This window comes from Anastrepha obliqua, chromosome 1, assembly GCF_027943255.1.
Source record: "Anastrepha obliqua isolate idAnaObli1 chromosome 1, idAnaObli1_1.0, whole genome shotgun sequence".
NCBI lineage: Eukaryota > Metazoa > Arthropoda > Insecta > Diptera > Tephritidae > Anastrepha > Anastrepha obliqua.
The window spans coordinates 178,194,242-178,215,114 of NC_072892.1; positions in this window are offsets into that span (position 1 = coordinate 178,194,242).

A 20,873-nucleotide genomic window follows, 5' to 3' on the forward strand; every position below is an offset into this window, starting at 1 on the left:
TTTGTTCTCTTATCTCTCGCGCTCTCCACTTGCACTGCGCGGTACTACATCTTTTTTATTTTATTGAATACTGAAATTAAATTTTATGATTATATTTTTTGTAATAGTCTCTTTTTCACGCAATTTGACTGCCAAGCTGTACTCCGTTGCTCCTTGGCTCCTCCGGTTGGGTCTGTAAAATTCTTATGCTTGCTCGTTGTTTACATGTCTGCAGTCGTTAAATGGACTTGGGTCACGTTCCATGCAAATTATTGCGCGCTAAAGCACTAACTGCATCAAAGCAATTTACTCTACCCCAGAATTTACGATGCAACATGCATTCCGCCTTATTGCGCTAACGACTTGCGCCACATTTTGCACTGTCCTTTCTCGTTAATTGTTGCAGTTTGCATAATCTGCCCTTGATGTAAATACACAGTTATCGCAGAGTATTATTTTATGTCCAAATTGAACATTCATTCCCTTTGGAAGGATAAAAGGTATTAATTTGTGAACAAAGAAAACACGCAAGGCTGGCAGCTTCTTAAAGCTAACTAAAAGATCGGGTGAAATGCCGCGAATTCTCTTTCGCAGCCAATGAATTTTAACCAAAGCTTCTCAACATCTTTGTATATGCATATGTGTTTGCGGATGTATTTACATACGTGTATTTTTTTTTCTTTTTGTTTTTTTTTTCAGTCACGAAGTGTAAATCAAAATGTCTGAAACCTCATCAAAGGTGCCGGCACACTATAACATTCCTCCTCTTCGGCTGATTTCCACCCTGGAACCGCGTTAGCATTTCTTCAAGGTGGAGCCGCGTTTATGTCTACTGGCACAATAGATTCCTGCATCCTGTGAGTGTATGGAGATTTTACGCCATCGATAGTATTCACTCCTCCCACTGGCTTCGAAAGAGCGGTTGTGGGGGGAGTTAAACATCTGAGAAAATGTAATAGTCCGATACTCACAAACTATTGTCTTGTCCTCAGTTCGGTACTATTGTGAATGTTTGGCTCAAGTGTCTGTGTCTGTCGTCGGTTTGTCTATAACAGCTCACCTGCTAGCAAAGGTACCCCCCCCCCCCCTTCCTTTTCTCCTAAGAACTGTCGAATTATGACTTAGCTGGATTAAGTACATTGCATAAGAAATAACCTAGCTGGTCTTGCTACCTAATTGATTTAATATCTTAATGCTATTGAATACTTAGTCTATCTTTCTGCTTCTTCTGCTGCTGCCGCTATTGTTGCTGCAGTAGCAGCTGCTGCTGTCGTTTCCAGTCAATGTGGGTGAGCCTCGTCATGACTGTAGCCGCGAACGTTTTTGCGGCGTCCCATTTAGTGATGGTCGAGCACATATCCTAGACAAACCTTGCGTAGGATGACGGGTATTCGAATGCCTTCGCCAGCATTGCTCGTTTTTCACTGAAGCGTCTGCAGTGAAAGGCCACATGTTCTGCGCTCTCGACTGTATTCGAGCAACTCGGGCAAAAAGGGCTGTCGGCCAGCTGGGAACGGTGAAAAACTCAGCCCATATCGACGCCGCATATAATACGATAGAGTCCGTCAAAGTCGATATGAGTCGTCTCCTCTCTCCTTGCGGGCCACCTATGTTAGGCAGAATTCTCGCTAGTGCACCTTTGACAGCCGAAGTTCAGCGTCGTGTCGAGCATGACCCCGAGATACTTAATCGCCTCCTGTGAGAATATTTCGTGTCCGCCAACCGGTATCCTCATAATTCTTTTTTGCTTCCGCGCGCTTATAAGCACGGCCTCTGTTTACTGGGCTGCCAGCTCCAATCCCGCATTACCATCGCTGTACTCTCGCTGTTGTATCGTTACATTTTGCTTCCAGCTGATCTAACCGCTTGTCTACAGCTAGCAGGGCAAAGTCATCAGCATATCCTACGATCTCCACCTTATCGGAAAGTTTCAGTTTTAAGACCCCGTCGTACAATAACTCCAGGACCGATCCCTGAGGGACCCCACCAGTAACTTCGTACTTTTTTGGCCCATTATCAGTATCGTACTGTAGAATACGGTTGGTGAAATAGCTTCTGATGATGCGCAAGAGATAACATAACACTTTCAAAAGTTTCAGGGCTAGCAGTATGTTAGACCATTTTGCCGAATTGAAATATTTCTTTACATCCAATGTGATGACTGCGCAATATTTCTCCCGCTGATAGCTTCCCGCGCTATGTCTTCGGATAGCATCCACGGTTAACCTTGCTCGTCGGAAGTCAAACTGTTTATCAGAGACTCCGCTGGGGCTTTCTAAGCTCTTCTGTAGGCGATCACATATGATACGTTCAAAAATGTTCCCTACTGTGTCCAACATACAAAAAAGTCTGTATGCGGATGGTTGCTCAGGTCGCTTACCTGGTTTAAGTAGCAGCACCAATCGTTGCAATTTCCATCGCTTCGGGAAGGTTCCTTCGGCTAGGGAAGCACTGTATAGGCTTGCGAACATCCGTATCGCGGTTTTAAGTGCAATGTTAGGAACCCCATCTGCGCCAGGTGCCTTACAGTCTTTTACACGTTTTAGTGTGTTTAGCACCTCTTTCATACGAGTATGTAAGTGTGCGTAAGCTAGATACTTAATTTTTAGAGTTTTACGATTCTATGATTTTCGGGGCCTCGTTATTACAATCCTGGAATTAGTCCGTGACTTATATAAGAATATTCACTATTTTGCAACAACGAATCCGAAAAAATTCCAGAAGCTCTTATTATACTTGTTCATTCGGCTCGGGAGCATGGACCTCGATGAGACTCTTCTATCGTATACGGCTCTGCGCTGTTGTTTTTGCGCCATCGGCAACCACTAGCTCGCACAACATTGACCTTCTCCAAGTAATCTTTGGCCCACCGTGACCGCTGCTCCCTCGTGGTACCCCGTCCAGTGTCACTCCCATGAGGCTATCTGATGGTTCTCTAAGCGTATGGCTTATACATCACCGCTTTCTGCATTTGATTTGGCATCGTTGGCCTCTACACCACGTCGTCGCTGCTGGTGGTTGGCAGAATATTCTACAGCTAATGCGGAGGCATTTGTTCACGAAAGATTGTAGCTTGTGAGTGATGCTGTTAGAGACCAGTTATGTTGCACTTCCATCCAGCAATACTGACTTCACACATCAGCTGAATATTCGCAGTTTAGAGTGCCTGGAGATATGCGAACTCGCCCAAACTGTTGGCATTCACTCGAATGCCGTTCTTGCTTTGTTTACCCTGCATTTGATATCTTCATCAGCTCCGCCATCTGCCGTGCTAGCACAGCCGAGGTAGCAGAAGCTTTCGACCAATTCTACTAGGCACCCGTCAACCAATATCGGTATTGTTTTACTGTGGTTGGCTCTCATAGCCTTTGTCTTGGCGAACTGAGCATCCAGTCCGACAGTGGTGGCCAGCGTGACTAGTCTGCCCGGGAGGAAACGACATCCGCGAAGTCTAGGTCCTCAAAATGTCTGGCGAAACCCCATACGATGCCTCTTTTGTGCAATTGTGACAAGGGCGACGTCTCGCCTTACGCCTGGGTTGGTGGTGAATTTGTCGTTGATATTGACATTGTGAAGCACTGCCAGTTCGGGGTTCTCATGAAGGGCTCTGATGAGTTGGATTGTCTTAGCGGGGACTCCTTTTCCAATCAACGGCAGCCGTACTGCCTCCTGTTTGATTGTGTCGAATGCCTTCTTAAAGTCAACGAGCAGCATGTAAAGCAGGGACTCCGCTCAACTGATGATGCGAAGAGGGTTGGCTGGGTCAACACAGATTCGGTGTGGGTGAAATCCAGCTTACTCGTCTCTAAAGGAGCTTTCGATACATGGAAGTCTGGTTTGTACGATAGTGGCTACAATTTTGTGTATTACGTTGAGCAGGGTTATTCCTCACCAGTTGCCGCAGTCACGTAAAATGCCTTCGTTGAGCAACTTTAGCATGATGCCTTTTGAGCTGGACGGCGATAGCCTTTTATTGGCTCAGGCGGCGGTGATGTGGGGATGAAGAAATTCTGCTGAAATTTTCGGGTCGGCGATCAATAGTTCTGACTTAATGCTTCAAAGTGTTATTTCCTTGCACGGATCTGCTCGTCATTAGAAATCATTAAAGCCTCATTCAAATCTCTGATCGGCTGATTACCACTACTCTGCTGGTTGGTTCGGAGGCCAACTATGCGGTACCGCTGTCTCTTATTGTTTGCTCGTGCTGCCGCTTGTGTGTCCAACTGAAAGGCGAAATCTTAAATTGGCGTATACATTTTGATTACTCTGCTAGTTAGGAGTGGTCGTTTTCAATATTTTACAGCCAATTCATACAAATGTGGACACATTTATTTATGCACATACAGACATATTTTTATAATTGCCAAATCTAATCAAAAACTCGAAATTCATAAATTTTTGTATGCATAGAAATTCTAAACGCTCACAGCACGAATATCTAACGAACCACTCGGCGGACATGGCTTGTCGCACTTTAATTTTATTTCTGATTGGACAATAGCGCACGACACAGCTGCAGAATATAAATAAAATGCAAGGGCAGGGATGTAAAGGGAAGCCAAACAAACAGCATAAATTGTTGTGTTATCATTTTACACAAAAGTTCGGCACGTGCGAAAAGATAACCACTTACACACACACATAAAAATATTAGTTCACACAGACACACACATTCCATATCCCCGACATGATGACATGCTGCCTCAGCAAACTTTTTAGTTATTTCGACAATTGCCGCATATTATTTTAGGCTACATCTAAATGACTTTAGTTGGCTTCAATACGGCCAAAAGGGAGGCAAAAAGAAATACATTTTGCATACAAATTTAGGGGAAAACGATAACAATTTACAGCCGAGTGCAAAATGCAAAAACCAACGTGGTCAACCGTTCAGCAAATATAAACTAATATATGTATGTGTGCATGTATGTGTTCAAGTATGCATATGTGTGTGTTTGTGCTTATATGTGGACATATCTATGAGAGTATTTGAATATATTTAGATGTATGTGTAGAAATGTGGAAATATGAGTTAACAACCATTCACAATGTCCAGCAAGTTTCCCACAAGTCCACCACAATGAAAACCAATAACAACTACGCCAACACAAACAGCACCGACAACAACTGGCATTGTGTAGAATACTTGGCAGAGTGTCGGCTGGCGCAAAACAATTCGAGTGCCAGTGCAATTTAATGCTGCCGTTATCTATGTGAGCCACTGCGTGTGCATATCTTCACACACACACACTCACATTTGTATGTATATGTGAAGGTACAAGTATTTTATTGTATTGCATTGTGCTCTCATATGTGCGCATAGCATATTGGCTTGTCTATCGACAGGTTGGATTATTTGTTTGCATCATTCAAAAGCCGCAGTCAGGAAGTTTTGCTGTCCATTGTTTATTGCTGACACACACAGAGCCACAGCAATGCGCCTAAACCCAACCATTCACGATATCCATTATTAAAATTTCAAATGTAGCTTACGGTGGGTTAAAGTGTTTTATAGAGGCTTATAGTGGTTTCAATATATAAACAATACTTAAATGTTGTAGGTGGTTGTCAAGTGCGTTATTATGAACCCTGCACTTTAGTCCATGTTTGCGTAATATTTAAAACGAAAATTTTTGCAGGTAGCACTTTGTGATAGAATCTAAGGGAAACTTAAATTTGTGGTGAACTAGAATCTTGTTGTTGTGATTGTTGAGGTGGTTGACTACAATATTTGTACTAAATAATCTTAATTAGCGATTAGCGCCGTTTTATTACCACTGTTCTCGTGTGATCTCTTTTTTAAGTGAGATCCAAGTATAGCATCGAATTCTTTATCTCGTTGTCTGTGATTTCATTAATTTACTGTATGAAAAATTTACCGAAAGAGCTAAGTTTGGTTCTGACTAAACCTGGACATTTGCACAAATAGTGGAAAAGACTTTCTTTCATGCCCTCCGCCTGACAGCCTCTGCAGATGGGATTGAAAAGAAGGTTAAGTCTGGCTGCATGACCTGTAAGCGTTGCAGTAATACGTGAAATGTTTGAGCGAGAGCATCCTAACAGGTAATTCGTCCTCTGGATATTGTACGACGGCTATGTTTTTCTTGATGTAATACATGTAGTTAATTGCTTCCACTTCTTTCGGCAAAAGCATAGTAGTGTGAAGCAGTGGATGTTTTTGTGTATTGAATGGGGTAGCGAAGGCAACCGCCTCTGTTATGTCTTGCGTTGAACCTTTTCTTGCCAGCTCGTCTGCTTTCTCATTATCCTCTATATTCCTGTGTCCGGGAATCCATATCAGAGTAATTTCAAGCCAATAACCAAGCAGTTCTAGTTCCTCTCTACACTGTGACGCTAGTTTGGATGAAATGGAGTTAGAGTCTAAGGCCTTGATAGCTGCTTGACAAACTACTCTAGCACCAATTTCTTCGTGGTATTTGAGTGAATTGCAAACTTCCCTGAATGCTAATAGTTCTGCCTGGAACACGCTGGCTTATTCAGGAAGTTGAATTGATTTGGATAAGTTGAGCAGTTCCGAAAAGAGGCCAGCTCTGTGGTGTCTTAGAACCGTCAGTGTAGATTTCAATATCGAATCCCTTTCCTCCATTCGGTTCTCGGTGGAAAATGTACCGTCAAATCTTTTTTGAAGTTGAGGTCGGGGATTGTGAAGTCTGATTTGTGTTTCAGCAGTGAAGGTCCCTGTAGAAAGATCTTGCTGTAACCGTACAATCTTGTTGTTGAGCTTCCTATATTTCTGAGTCTCACCGCCACATGTTTGCTTTTATGTATAAGTCTAATGGCAATAGATATGTTAGCACGTTAAGCGCTTCAGTAGGACTGGTGCTAAGCGCCCCTGCGGCTAAGATACATGCTGATTTTTGTATCTTGTTTAGCTTGGTTTTCTTGTATTTCCTTTCCATAACGGGCCACCAGATTAGTGCCGCATATGTTAATATCGGTCTTACAATGGCTATGTAGGGCCAATTTATTGAAGAACCCATTTTGAACTTTAGTAGAAGACCCCATATTTTACCCAACATTCTCTTACACATGCAAAGTGCTACATTAGCTTTCTTCGCCCGTATTCTCCATTGTATCTTCAGCTGAGTTTGGGATCAAGGATAACTCCTAAGTATTTTGCTTGTTGGGCTAACGTGAGACGACCTCCGTTTAATTTTAGGAAATCAATGTTTGGTATCTTGGTTTTCTTAATAAATAACATCAGTTCTGTTTCACTTGGGCGCTGTCTGTGACCCAATTGCTGAGTAATCCCAAAGCTCCTTCCACAATATCGCGGATTATTGTTGGGAACAGTCTTGAAACCATAATCACCATATTTTCGTAATATTTAAGACGAAAATTGTAGTAGTAGTAGTACTCCGCTATAGAATCCAGGGGAAACCCAAATTTTTGATGAACTATAGAATTCAATCTTACTGTAAATCAATTATCCAAATAAATAATTAAGATTCCCCGCTATTGAATATGGTTACACCTCATAAAATTGGTATAACTCACTATTTTCAATGCTGCCAACTCTCTTTCAAGATACTTTCAGTAGAGCGTGTTCATACAGGTAAACGCAGCAACTGCCTATACTGCAGGCAGGTGCAACGATGCCGTTGTGAGAGTCCTAAGGTAGTTGAGCTACGCTAATCTGTATCTGGCGGCGCAACAAACCGAGCTGATTCTTATCAGTAATTGTAAGTGAAGGCTTACGAGGGATGCTATCAAATCCAAAGCATCGTTAAAGTATCATACCATACCGATGAGAAGCTGACATTCAAGAAGCATCTAAAAATAACCATTTACAAGGCAGTGAGAATAAATAACGAGCTTATTCGTATGCTAGCAATGCTTTAGAGAACATCAAGGAGGTAAAAGAAAGCCACTTTGAACAGTTGCTGTCCCACTCTCCGAGTAAAGTTCCCTTTGGTATACGAGCAACGGAAGTTGAGCGACTGTATCACGCAAGTGGACACTAACCGACGCCTGAGGAAAAGGTAACCGAGCGCTCATGTTCAATAGCAAAGTGGCTCACTTTTCCAAAAGCCGCTGGACATATAAGCTGGTTCCCAAACTAGAACACATAGCGAAACAAATTTCTATCCTATCCTGACTCTCAGCGGGCATGAAGGCTTTCTTGCGAACCTCCACCGTTTTAATATTGCAGATAATTCGACCAGCCCAGAGTGCAGAGCACGTGACTTTTCACTGCACTAGAATCTACGAAGCAAATCTTGAATTGGAAAGAGAAATGGGAAGCAGTAAAAAAAATCGGAGCGAGAATTGTAAAAAACTCCGAAACATGGAATGGGAGCGCAAAGCGAAAACTAGGCGAATGTGACCGAGCTAGAACATCCAACAGATGCGTCGTCCAAAGAAGCCAAGTTGAAGCAGATTTCCTGTGGGGGCAAACGGTAAGTAATCAGTCGATAGAACTCTATTCGCTCTACAAAACTACTATATGTTAATTGTATTTTTGAGTTGTTTAATTTTTTATTAGTTTCGAAGCTTAGAAATGGAATACCCAGGAGGCAAAAATCAACCTCTCCGACACTTGCTCCACTTTTCATCGAGATCAAAAAGTTGCCGAAGCAGCCCAGGAGACGTTGAGAGACGTTTACGGAGAAAGTATCATAGGCGAGTCCACAGCACGTAAATGGTCTGCAAAGTTCAAAAATAGCGACTTTGACGTCGATGACACCTCTCGCACCGGAAGGCCTTCTGGGTTCGATGAAGAACGTCTCAAATCACTTTTGAAGGAAGACGGTCGCCAAACCAGACGTGAATTGACGGAAAAAATGATTACGATCATAAAACGGTTCTTAATCACCTTCATTCAAGGGTATGTAGCGAAAAATTTGGAGCCTGGGTGCTTCACGAGCGCAACGAAAAAAACAGAGAACGTCGCCTTCAAATTGCTTCTCAGTATCTCGCCCGCCATCGAGCAACACGTGGTCATAAGCAGCGCTCTTTGTACCGAATCGTTATGAGAGAGAAAAAAAGGGGACCTATACATCACTATTAAGGGGGGGTAGGGTCACAAAATCGAAATTTTTTTTCTTCACTCATCTTATAGCAAATCATTTCAAGAATGTTGTGTCAAAATTTTAAGTGGATCGGAGCAGAACTCTTAAAGTTATAGCCTTTGTAGGCACTCTACCTCGAATGCGGAGCATCGATAATTTTTCAGAGTCATTTTTTCAAACGCGCTTTTCCCGAAACGACTTCTTAAAAGTCGGTGCCAATCACAACTCCGAAACTATTCAACCGATTCTTTTCAAATTTGGCACACGTTTTCTAAATCGAAAATACCTCCCCCCCCCCCCTACTGTTTTTTTTTATTTATTTTTTTTAAGGTTGTTTGTCACTTACAAATATGGCGAAATTTTTCGCCAAAAATGCTCGTTTTACGTTCTTTTGCCACCAAAACTACAAAAATGAAAAAAAAAAAATTTTATCAATGGGGGGGGGGGGGAGCATTACGTCATACTTTAACTGAAAAATTCGACTTTTTTAGTTTCAGATGATTCTACGACAAATGGCGATTGGCACCGCAGAGCACCTCTCGAAAAACATATCTCCAAAAAAACTCTGTCATGGGCTTATTTGTCAATATTTTATTATTAATATTTTTTAAAAACTTATTGAAAAGATGTACAATAACATGCAACTGATTTTATTAAAGTATCTTAAGCCATATTTCTGTAAAAAATTAAAAAAAAAGTGTTTTTTTAGCGCTAAACCCTACCACCCCCTTTAGCAAAGAAAGGTGTAGATGGCTCCAGGAGATATGCCAAAGCTAAAAGTCAAACAAAATCCTCATCCAAGGTAGATCATGATATGTTTTTGGTGGAACTGGGAGAGCATGGTGACCTGGGAAATGTTCGAAAAGAAAGCCACGGTCAACAAGAAGCTCTACATTGCCCAGCAAAATCGCTTAAATCGGGTTATTCGACTAAAAGGACCTGCTGATTGACATGGTCAAACCATACTCGTTCACGTCAACGTCAGGCTCCACTTTGCATAAGTCGTCAAAGCAGCACTCCAACAGCTTGAATGGGAGGCCCTTCAGCGTCCGCCGTATTCTCCGGATCTTGCATCGATCGACTATCATCTTTTCTGCTCCCTAGATAACAAATAGGTCCTTAAAAACTGGCTCAACAACTTCTTTGACACCAGACCAGGCGATTTTTGGCGGAACGGCATCAACACATTGGTCGAGAGGTGGGAAGAGGTTGTAAACAGCAACGGCGAATATATTAATGATATAATTATTGCAAAAACGTAACGAACTTACTGCCCAACCAAGTTTATACTCTCGAAGAACACGATCTAGGAACCCACCTCGACTAACTTAGTGCAATCCTTTCTCATTCAGAAAGGCGCGCAATAATTTTACAAAGCCTTGACAGTCACTCTGTTTTTGGTCTAATGCAAAAATTAGTGTCCTTTTTATTTGTATATGCCAGTATGTTTGCATGTTTAAATGCATTCAAAGTCCTTCTGAAAATACCACAACTATGTAGCTTCGCATGCCTTCTTTTTCGACATCCAATACATTCAGACGCACTCGTACATCTCTGGAACTGCTGCCTTTTATTGAACGTATTGGTATCCCATTCGTTTGCAATTCTATTGACACTATTAAACGAATATAAATTTTCTACGTGCGCTACATAACACGTAGGCAAGAGTACATCTACAAGTACAACAAAAAGCTTGGAAATTGCAACACTGCATGATTTATGCTCGAGCAACTATTGAAGACGGAAAGGTAAGGCAAGGTAAGGCAAGCTGGCATGTGGCGAGGAAACATTTGTTAGAGACGTGGCCAAGACTGCCAAAGCCGAGCAACGTGCCACATGACACTTGAAATTATAAATGTATCACATGATGCAACACTACCGCACCACCACTCGCCACAAAACCGCAACCTAGCAAAGTGGAAAGGAAGTGAGTATAAAATTGAAATAACAGACGAGCGAACAAACTGGCATGGCAATAAAGGCAAAAATGGCTGAACACAACAATGGGGGGTCCACGATTACTTACGTGTATATACATATACACATACATATACATTTTTACATATACATACACACCACACATGCACGTATACACACAAATACATACCTACATGGCTGGCAAAGTAATCGGACACTTGCAACACGAGCGCCAAAGCATGACTGTGGCATTTGTTGCACACTAGCGTGTATGTTTGCATGTCTGTGTGCGCTGCATACTTATGTATCTATGTATTTGTGCATTGGCATTCGCATGCAGTCGTGTATCGCCAATGCTGTGGCATCAATAACAAAATGTTGCAGTAAATATTGTCGAGATAAGCAGGATTTGTGTTGCGGTTGCTACAGCGTTTAGCACTTGCCGCTCCTTTTACTTTGCTTTTCGCTGCTTCATGCCCGCATCTTGATCTACACGCATACCCCTTATGCCATGCCCTGTCTGCAATACTTAGTCGGCCTGCAGTCTTGTGTTCGTTTTCTTTTCGTAAATAAAAAAAATGGCTTTTTAATATCCAACTCGTCCCTTCGCTCATTGCCAATCTGCTGCAATCGGCCTTCTCATCATCATCGATTTGATTTAATTCTTATTTACCAACACATACACACCTGCATACCTCCTAAAGGGAGTAGAAAAGGAACTGAAAGTGCAACCGCCGACCAGCAGCGATTATTGATCGATTGCTGGGGCGTGGAAGTGCTGTTAAATGTATGCACTATAGGTATACTCTTTACTACATACACATATGCACATATACATACATACATTTACTATATTGCAGTACGTGCAAGTAGCCATATTTATTATATTTATAAATGTCTGTGCGGTTGTCAGTGCGCACACGTACACATGTCTTGTGTCCTGTTGTGCTCGCACACCATAAATTTTCTCTGTCCCAATGTTTGTTTTTGGCGCAGATATTGTAAACAACAAGGTCTCATTTATTTTGCTATTTACTCTCACGCCACGGCAAAGCTGCGATATGTCCTTTTATTACACCATAAAATAGCATCATTGATATGAAATAAATATTCGCACAATGGAAATAAAATTTATAATCTACGTTGGAATTTTTGCTTATTTACCCTGTAGTATTACTATCATATTTCATTGGAGTGCATAGCGAGAAATATCACGAGCGCATTCTAGAGTATTTCCAGTGTTAATTGAAGAATATAAATTGTTAAGTTTAATTTCATGTTTGTCGACCTTCTGCTTACAAAATAAATATAATATAATAGAATAAATCATGATTTATTTATTTATTCTTTCATCAAATAAAGTATTTACAACTCAGATAGATTGCTAATACTAAAGCTGAAATATATGGTAAACAATACTGTGAGATACATTAGTCACAATTGAAAAAGTGTGTCTCCAGATTAAGTTTTGACTTGAAAGTCTCTCGTGAGTTAGAGAATATGTCTAAATGAGGGGCTCGGGCTATAAGCTCAACCTCACTTATGGGCACTCAAGCATCCTTAGAAACTTCGAGTTCATCCCTCTGTCAAGGGATCAGTGTATACCCTCGTTTAGTCCAACCGGTACCTTCTCCCTCATATTCCGTCAAGGGAAGAGTGGACGGGGGGCTACACTTGAGAACAGGGCCTGGTGAACTTGTTCACGGATGGATCGAAGTTGGAAGGAAAGGTTGGCGGAGGACTCTTTTGCGAGGAGCTCCCCATCAGACTCAAATTCAGGTTACTGGACCACTGGAGTGTGTTCCAGGCAGAGGTAGCCGCAATCAAGAAGGCAGCTGATTGGTTGCTCACATGCGTACCAACAGTCAAGAAAGTAGGGTCAGTGACGGTGCATTCGAAACTGGTCAAGGAGTGCTTGACCTCACTCTCGACTGCGTCCGAATTCTTTGACATAAGCCTCATCTGGGTTCCTGGTCACAGCAACATTGCGCGAAGCTGTGAGGCGGATGAGCTGGCCAAACAAGGGACATGTGAGGTGATTTCCCCGCGAAGGGAAAGAATTGGGATCCCCCTGACTACCCCCGGTCTGCTCCTGGAAAGATGGGCATCACGCCAACTCAACGAGCATTGGGCAAGTACACAAACTTGTGAGGTCGCGAAATCCTTCTGGCCACGTGTGGACCGGGGGCGCTCGGGCGAGCTTCTGAGGTTGACAAAATATCAGCTCTCGAATCTCGTGGGTTTTCTCACAGGTCACTATGCGCGAGGAATGCATGCTGTGAGACTTGGAATCACCTCGAGTCCTTTTTGCGCTGGATGTATGGAGGATGAGGTGGAATCATCTTAGCCCCTTCTTCTTAGCTGCCCTGCTCTGGCGGGGCTAAGTTCCAGGCATCTTGGCTCTTAATTCTTTGCTACGCCTGCTGATATAGCTGGCTCTGACATTAAAAATCTGATGAATTTCACCAGCGGTTGACGCAAACGCAGCATAGTCATCATTCGTAAATGCACACGCTCCTAACCATCCCAGCACTACCTCTCCCCGCCCTCTCCCTGTATCCCATCGGTCTTTCTCTTTCACCTTACCTCCTTAATAATAGTATCACAAAGGACGAATCCGTGAATCCAAGTGTGCTCATTCCATGGGCAACCTAACCCTAACCTAACCCTAGAGAATATATCTAAATTATTGCATAATTGGTTAGACTGCCTTATACAACGTGCAAGCGGTTTATTTCGACTGAAATTGGTCTTGTGATTGGTCGAGAGGAACAATTGAAAGATTTAACTCTAGCAAGAAGTGGCATTTGATATGGTTCGTATCTATGTCCCTATAAACATTACCGATGAAATTTTTATTCCGAATTTCTAAGTTAGCAATGCTACCAAAAGACAACTACTTTTATATGCAGGCAAACTACTAGGCCAACGAAGTGAATGAATAGCGATACTAGTGAAACGTTTCTGAACCTTCTCAATTCTTTAAGATCTGGAATGTCATTAACAAATATTAAGAACAATAGTGGCCCAAGATGGAGGTATGCCTGCGGTAACTTTGATGGCTTCAGATTTTATGTTATCTACACAAAAAAATTTAGTTCCTGTTAGGTAAGATGTAAGCCACTTAAGTAAGCTATTAATATTTATTTTACTGTTTTCAAAGTAATCTCCATCATCGTCATGTTGAGGGGAATTCAGAAGGTTTGGCCAATATCCGATTTGAAGAAATCAGCTGATTTCTTGACATCACTTGGGATGAGACGGCGGTTTGTTTACTACAAAGCTACAAACTCTATATCCTTGTTTACTGTTTACGTTTCCAATGCTCCGCTATCAATATATCTTTGGTTACTGTATATTTTATAGAAGCACTAAGTTTCAGGCAAACTCTTTGAGCAACCAAAATCTCGAGTGATGCGGGGGCCAGACCGCCTCCGAAAGGGGCACCATCCATTGCAAGAATTTCATTTGACTGATGTCAGATTCCGAGGTACTCTGGTCTGACACACGGAACAAGAGCTGCTAGGGTCGGAGCGGGAAGTATGAGGAGATTAGAGTTAGGGTATAGAGGAGGGATGAATTGTGTTACTCGAGCGAGCTCTGTCAAACCGTAGAGGTTCTTTTTGTGGTGCTGGTTGCTTGCGTCAGCACTATTCGTGAGGTGAGAGCCGTAGGTGCGCAGGACTTCAGATGGCGGGAACAACACATGACCACATACCGCGTGGACCATTCCATATGTATCTTAGAGCCTGAGCACGTCTTAAAATGACACTGCTCATTTCACTGGCTGCATCTAATCGATTTTGAGTTTTAGGGAAGTAGTTTGTGGCAAAAACTGCAGAAATACATTTTGGGTTCACTTACTTACACTTCGGTTGAGCTTAATGCCAGCCCTGAGAATAAGTTTTTGGAGTAGTCTATCTGCATGGAGTTGCTCCAGTGACGATGAACGAGGGGTGAGGTACAGGGCTAGTTTACATACCAAAGATATTTCCAGCTTGTGAAGGCACACCGCACGACACGAGCCACCTATTCATATGCCTTATTAAACCCTCTCACCTAACACTCCTCTCCTTCTGGACCCAACCGTTCGATTTTCATTAACGGCGATCCCCCCTAAAATTTTCGTGGAACGTTTTAACCCTCTAATTGCATTTTTAATTAACTTTCATTAAAGTGGTTTCGAGAGCTGGTCAAAAATGCCCACTTAAAAAGGAGTTACAGGCCTAAAGTTTATTACCAAAAACACCAAATTTAACCCCCCATGCACAAAGTCCTACTTTTCGGGTGTAGTACTGTCTCCGGCGAAATTGGTCTGTGCGACATCTTCTTTCACGATTATTCATGTCGAGTTACCACTGCTGGATAGCGAAATTAGTACTCGTAAACTTATTCTACTAACGTATTCGCTCTTGAGCTACCATAACCCAAAACCTATGTAGCAACCCTTGTAGCTCTTTAATATTTACAAATAGTTTTTATATATTGAATAATTAAACTAAGTTTTAATTTATAATTAAAAATTAGTAAAATTATACTCCGTGTTCCTGGCATATTCAAAACTAATGTACCAGCCCTCGTAGCTCTTTAATATTTTCGAATGACTTTTGGTAACAAAACATTAGTAAAATTATAGGTACTCCGGATGTGTCCCAACATATTCACTCGAGTGCTGCCACCTTTCAAAACTTATGTAGCAACCCTAGTACATTTTTTAATGTTTTCAAAAGACTTTATAGAATTAAAAGTTTTGTTAAATATACACTAGGTATCTTCTAATATATTCACAATCATATTGCCATATTTCAAAACTTATGTAGCAACCTTCGTAGATCTTTAATGTTTCCAAATATACTTTTAATAATTGAAGTTGTGTAAAATTATAGTTACTGCAGCTCCTGACATACCAACAAAAGTGTTTCCATATTTAAAAACTTATGTAGCAACCCTCGTACTTATTTTATATTTTGTACTTTTGTGATTATAAAATTTGTAAAATCATAGTGTGTGCAGCTCCTCACATGTTCCCGTGTCTCAAAACTTATGTAGTAACCCTCGTACTTATTTAAAATTCTCAAATTACTTTTAGTAATAAAAACTTAATGTTTCCATAAATACAATTAGCAATGGCAATAAATAAAAAATGTTATATACGGAAATAGCTATTCCTTTTCCACATAAATGTGGTTGCGAAAAATTTAAATTGGGAATACACTAAAATTTATTATTTATTACAAATATTTAATAAACTTTATGCAACTTTAATATTTCAATTAAATTAAGCGGTTTAATATTTGAAAACTTTTTCATCACGTACAAACATATTCATGCCCAAGGATATTCGCGAAACAATAACCACCAAAAATAATATGAAATTACTTTTCCATTACCTCCACTCAGGCAATGTGTTAAATTACGAAATTATATTTGCAGAATTTGCATGCAGCTATGTGTGTACATATGTGCTTGTGTGGGTTAAAATAAATATTGAAAATTGCTGAAAAATTAAAGTTTTATGATATGATGTCCATAACGTCCTGTGCGCAAACATCACATTTTAATTCTCTGTCAGCATGAGGAAACGCAAATTGAAAATAATTTTAATATTTTTTATTATTTTTTTTTTTACAATTGTTGCAAAAAATGCAAATAAAAACTATTCAGTCGCTGTCAAATTGACCCCACTCTGGCTCAGAGGATACAACGTTGCACACACACACATACACATACATATTCTCGACTGTCAGCAGTGCAAATGCCATATCAGCATTTGATTGTGAATTACGAATTACGTACAAACATCTCGCGCATTTTCCTCAAAAGGGACACAACTCCAAATGTCTCGTTTGCCAGAAGTAAAAAAATCAGCAAATAGTAGAAACGTAACTGTTTTAGCAGAGATTTAAAAACAAACTTGATTCACGGTTACACATACCGCGGTACCGCTACTCGACTCTCAGTGAATTTGACAGAATCAGCTGGCTGTTGAGCTCAAGTAATGCAGCGTTTTTTTTAAGATTTTTTATTTCCAATACGAAGAAGTGTTTTCTTTATATCCTCTCTCTGCTCTATTTACCTTTCACTTTGACCTAACCAAACTCTTCACTTTTACTTACAAAAGCTGACTATTTGACACTCACTCCTTACGTCTCCCTCCCACCTGCATCTACTATTACACCTCACCAAAGCTCCGCTAATTTCTCCTCTTCAATCTTTGTATTCTTATATTCTCTCATTTTTGGAGTTGATCTCTTGTTTTTTATAGTAGAGAAGTGCAAATGTTAAATGATAAATAATCGATTTTCAAAAATTTCGAGTTATGTCACTCTTGCGATTTGTGCGATTTGTCAGTTATTCAAATGCGCTCATAACCTTGCATTTGAGATAATATTTCCTTTAGACCATATGTCATTTGTATTACTCTGTGGACAGCTGGCTGTCTAGTTGAATGAGTTGACTGCTTGTTTTCATGAGGTCAACATGTCATTTTCATCATCCGCATGGCATGTTAATGCCTTTCGACTTATGCCAAGTAGTTAGTGCTGCTGGTAGTCACTTTTTTCACATACACAAATACGCTTCTCATTCATATATGCAGGATACCCAAGCGAGGTTAGTACCAGTTGCCATTCGACAAATTGCAAATTGAGAATTGAAATGTTGACGGAGACTAAAATGGAATTTAATTGAAGGGGTAACTTATTTTAAAAGATTCAATATTTATATAGAAAAATATACCAACTTTTTTCTTCGTGACCGATTAAAATTGATGAAAGACAATGAGCCAAAACGAGTGAGCAAAAAGCGAAAATCTTTACTAAGCATCTTGAAAAAACATTTAGCCCAAATGACGGCTGCGACGCAATCGAAGAAACAAAAAGTTTGCATGTATGCGATGTTCACACTACTCCAGCTACGCTAAAAGAAGTTGGCAAAGAAATCAATAAAATTAAGTTGAAAAAGTGGCCTGGTTTTCATTTAATAGCTGCTGAAATGCTACGAAATCTGCCAATGAACTTCACAATTTACTTAACCAGCTTACTTAATAAATGGTTGAGCTTGAGATATGTGTCAATATACTCGAAATTTGCGCAAGTAATGATACCCAAACCTGGAAAATCTCATAACGAAGTCTCCTCGAATAGGTCAATATCGCTGCTATCAGTAATACCATAACTATTTGAAAAAATACCATTGGCGCGACTACTGCCATTTATCAAAAACAACCACTTGATTACCTTTCATCGATTTGGTTTCAGAAAAACCACTCAGCAAATAACCAAATTCACTGCGTTGTGAGCACCATCGAAATCAGGGAAGATATCGAGGCTTATTGAAAACACAACATATGTCCACTAAGCATTGAGACTAACTTCAGACATATATTTGAGTGCTTAAAGACACCCAGAGATGTAGGCTCCATGCATTTGTCATGCCCAAGTAAGCTTATACTTAACTGTCAAACTCATATTACGCGAAAGTTTCCATTCTAAATGCCGTACAAGCTGGATTTACATAAATCTGTCGCCAATCTGATTGGACGAGTCAGTACAACTGAAATTCTGAAGGTGTTTGAAGATAAACCAATCTCCCGTGCGACTATTGTTGGTGTTTTGAAAGATTACCGGAATGGAAAAGATCCGGAAAATAAGGTTATACTGGGTCGCCCACCAAAACTAAAAGGCCGCAACAACGAAAAAATTGCTGTGAAGTGCCAAAAACAAGGTTGCTCAATCAACACGCAAATTAGCACGAAAATTTGGTATTTCACAGTCTGGCGTTCACAACATTTTGAAGAAAAACAATGTAATTTATCGTAAACGTAAGCAAGCACCAAAATATACAGCGAAACAACTCGAAAAGTACCAATTAGCTGCCGTGCACTTCGTCGTGAACACTTTGCGAATGAAAAATTCATAATTGAGTGGCAACGACGGTTTTTACACTGACAACATCAAAACAACACCAAACGAGGTTAAATAGTTAAACGGTTAACATCAAAATTTGAGCTAAAGGTGCTAGTGTGGGTGGTCATTTCTTCGAAGGGTGTTTCAGAACCATTGATTCGCAAAAATAAAGCCAAACCGATCAATGCTGACGTCCAATAGAAAATTTCTGGCGAGTTCTCAAGGGGATGGTGTACGAAAAGGGCTGGGAGGCACGAAACAAGCAACAGTTGACCAATCGAATCAAGCGAAAGTTGAAAGAAATCGATAAAAGCACCATCCTAACCTCAAATCGGGACATTCGCTCTACTCTACGAAAAATGACAATGGTCCATTGAGTGTAAAGTAAATGTATTTTTGATATGTAACCAAACAACTAAATTACCAAATAAAAATAATTTTTAATTCAATTGTTTATTTTCAAATGGCGTATGGCAGAAGTTAGTCTCAATGTTTAGTGGACATATGTTATATAATACATAAAGGTGCGGAAATGTTTATTCTTCATTAAAATGATAAAAAATTGCATATTCATAAATGTAATTTCTGAAGACAATACTTTAATAATCCACTACTTTACCCTCATCCAATTCATCTTGCCCCTGCCCTTTATAGACATATATTATTGTACCACCCCGTATTGCAAGTGGTGTTTACAGGAATATTTTTGATGACAGAAATACACTAAATGTGCAATCCGGCTCCAGACAAACCTATTGTGATACTATCCGAACTTTTTCTGACCATATGATTTATGTTTTGGATCGTTGACCTTGTGGAATTTAACTGAGGTTTGCCGTCAACAGTGAACCCAAATTTTGTTCTCATGAATATTCTCTGAATATTCAATTAATGTCGTGCATCTATTTATCTTCTATGAAAACCCAATCACCGATTTTCTTGCTAGATATGCATCTCCACGCCATGACTGAAAGTTTGCCAAATTTCACTGGCGGTATAATATTCCGCCTTTCCAATGCTTTTAATGGCTACCACCGTACTCAATTGCGTCCGTAATTGTAATACAGATTTTAGTCTCATCACAAAATACTTAGGTGTATACCTATGAAATGAGACTTTTTTCAATTTCAAACGTTTATTAAGAAAAAATGGTTACAAATTTAGTCTTCAAAATAATAGCTATCGCTAGCGACACATTTTTCCCATCTTTCAAGCAATTTGTGGAAGCCGCGTCAAAAAATTGGTCGTCTTTGGCCGCAAACTAATCATCGAGCCATTTTTTGGCTTCTTCGTGAGAATTGAAGCGCTGCTCGGAAAGTTCTTGGCCCATCGGCGCAAACAAATGATAATCGGAAGGCACCAAGTCTGGTAAGTAAGCCGCATGTACTAGCGGTTCCCAATCGTACGTCTCCATCAATTCCCGGGTCGCTCTTGTTCGATGTGGCGGTGCATGTGGCGGTGCATTGTCATCAAGAAAAATTACTTTGTGACGACGATCGGCATATTCTGGGCGTTTTCGGTGTATAGCGCGGTTCAAATCGGCCAATTGTCGTTGGTAGCGTGCACCGTCAACTGTTTCACCTGGTTTTAATAGCTCGTACCAAATCATACCACGCTCGCATACCGGCTTGTGGTCGGGCGGACCATACGATCGTTTACGCTTGGGATTGGAGAAATACACCCATTTTTCATCACCCGTAACGATTCGATGCAAAAAAGACTTGCTTTTGAACCGGAAGAGCAGCATTTCACAAGTGGTTTCACGATGTCCGCAAAAAAACAAGACATTTGGGAAGGTTTAAAAATACTCCTAGCGATATCTATGGACTAATAGCTGAAAGTCTCACTGCATAGGTATATACTTCATCCTAGTAGCTATCTGGTTCAGGCTGACTCGTACTAGTGAAAGATAATCGCCTTTCAATATGCTGTGCAGAGAGCAGAGGCTTCTTTTAAGTAACTCTTGAAGTGTAGTTATGATTTTGTAGGTTACTTTTACTCCATTTGTGCAACAACATCAAGACGCACATTACAAATA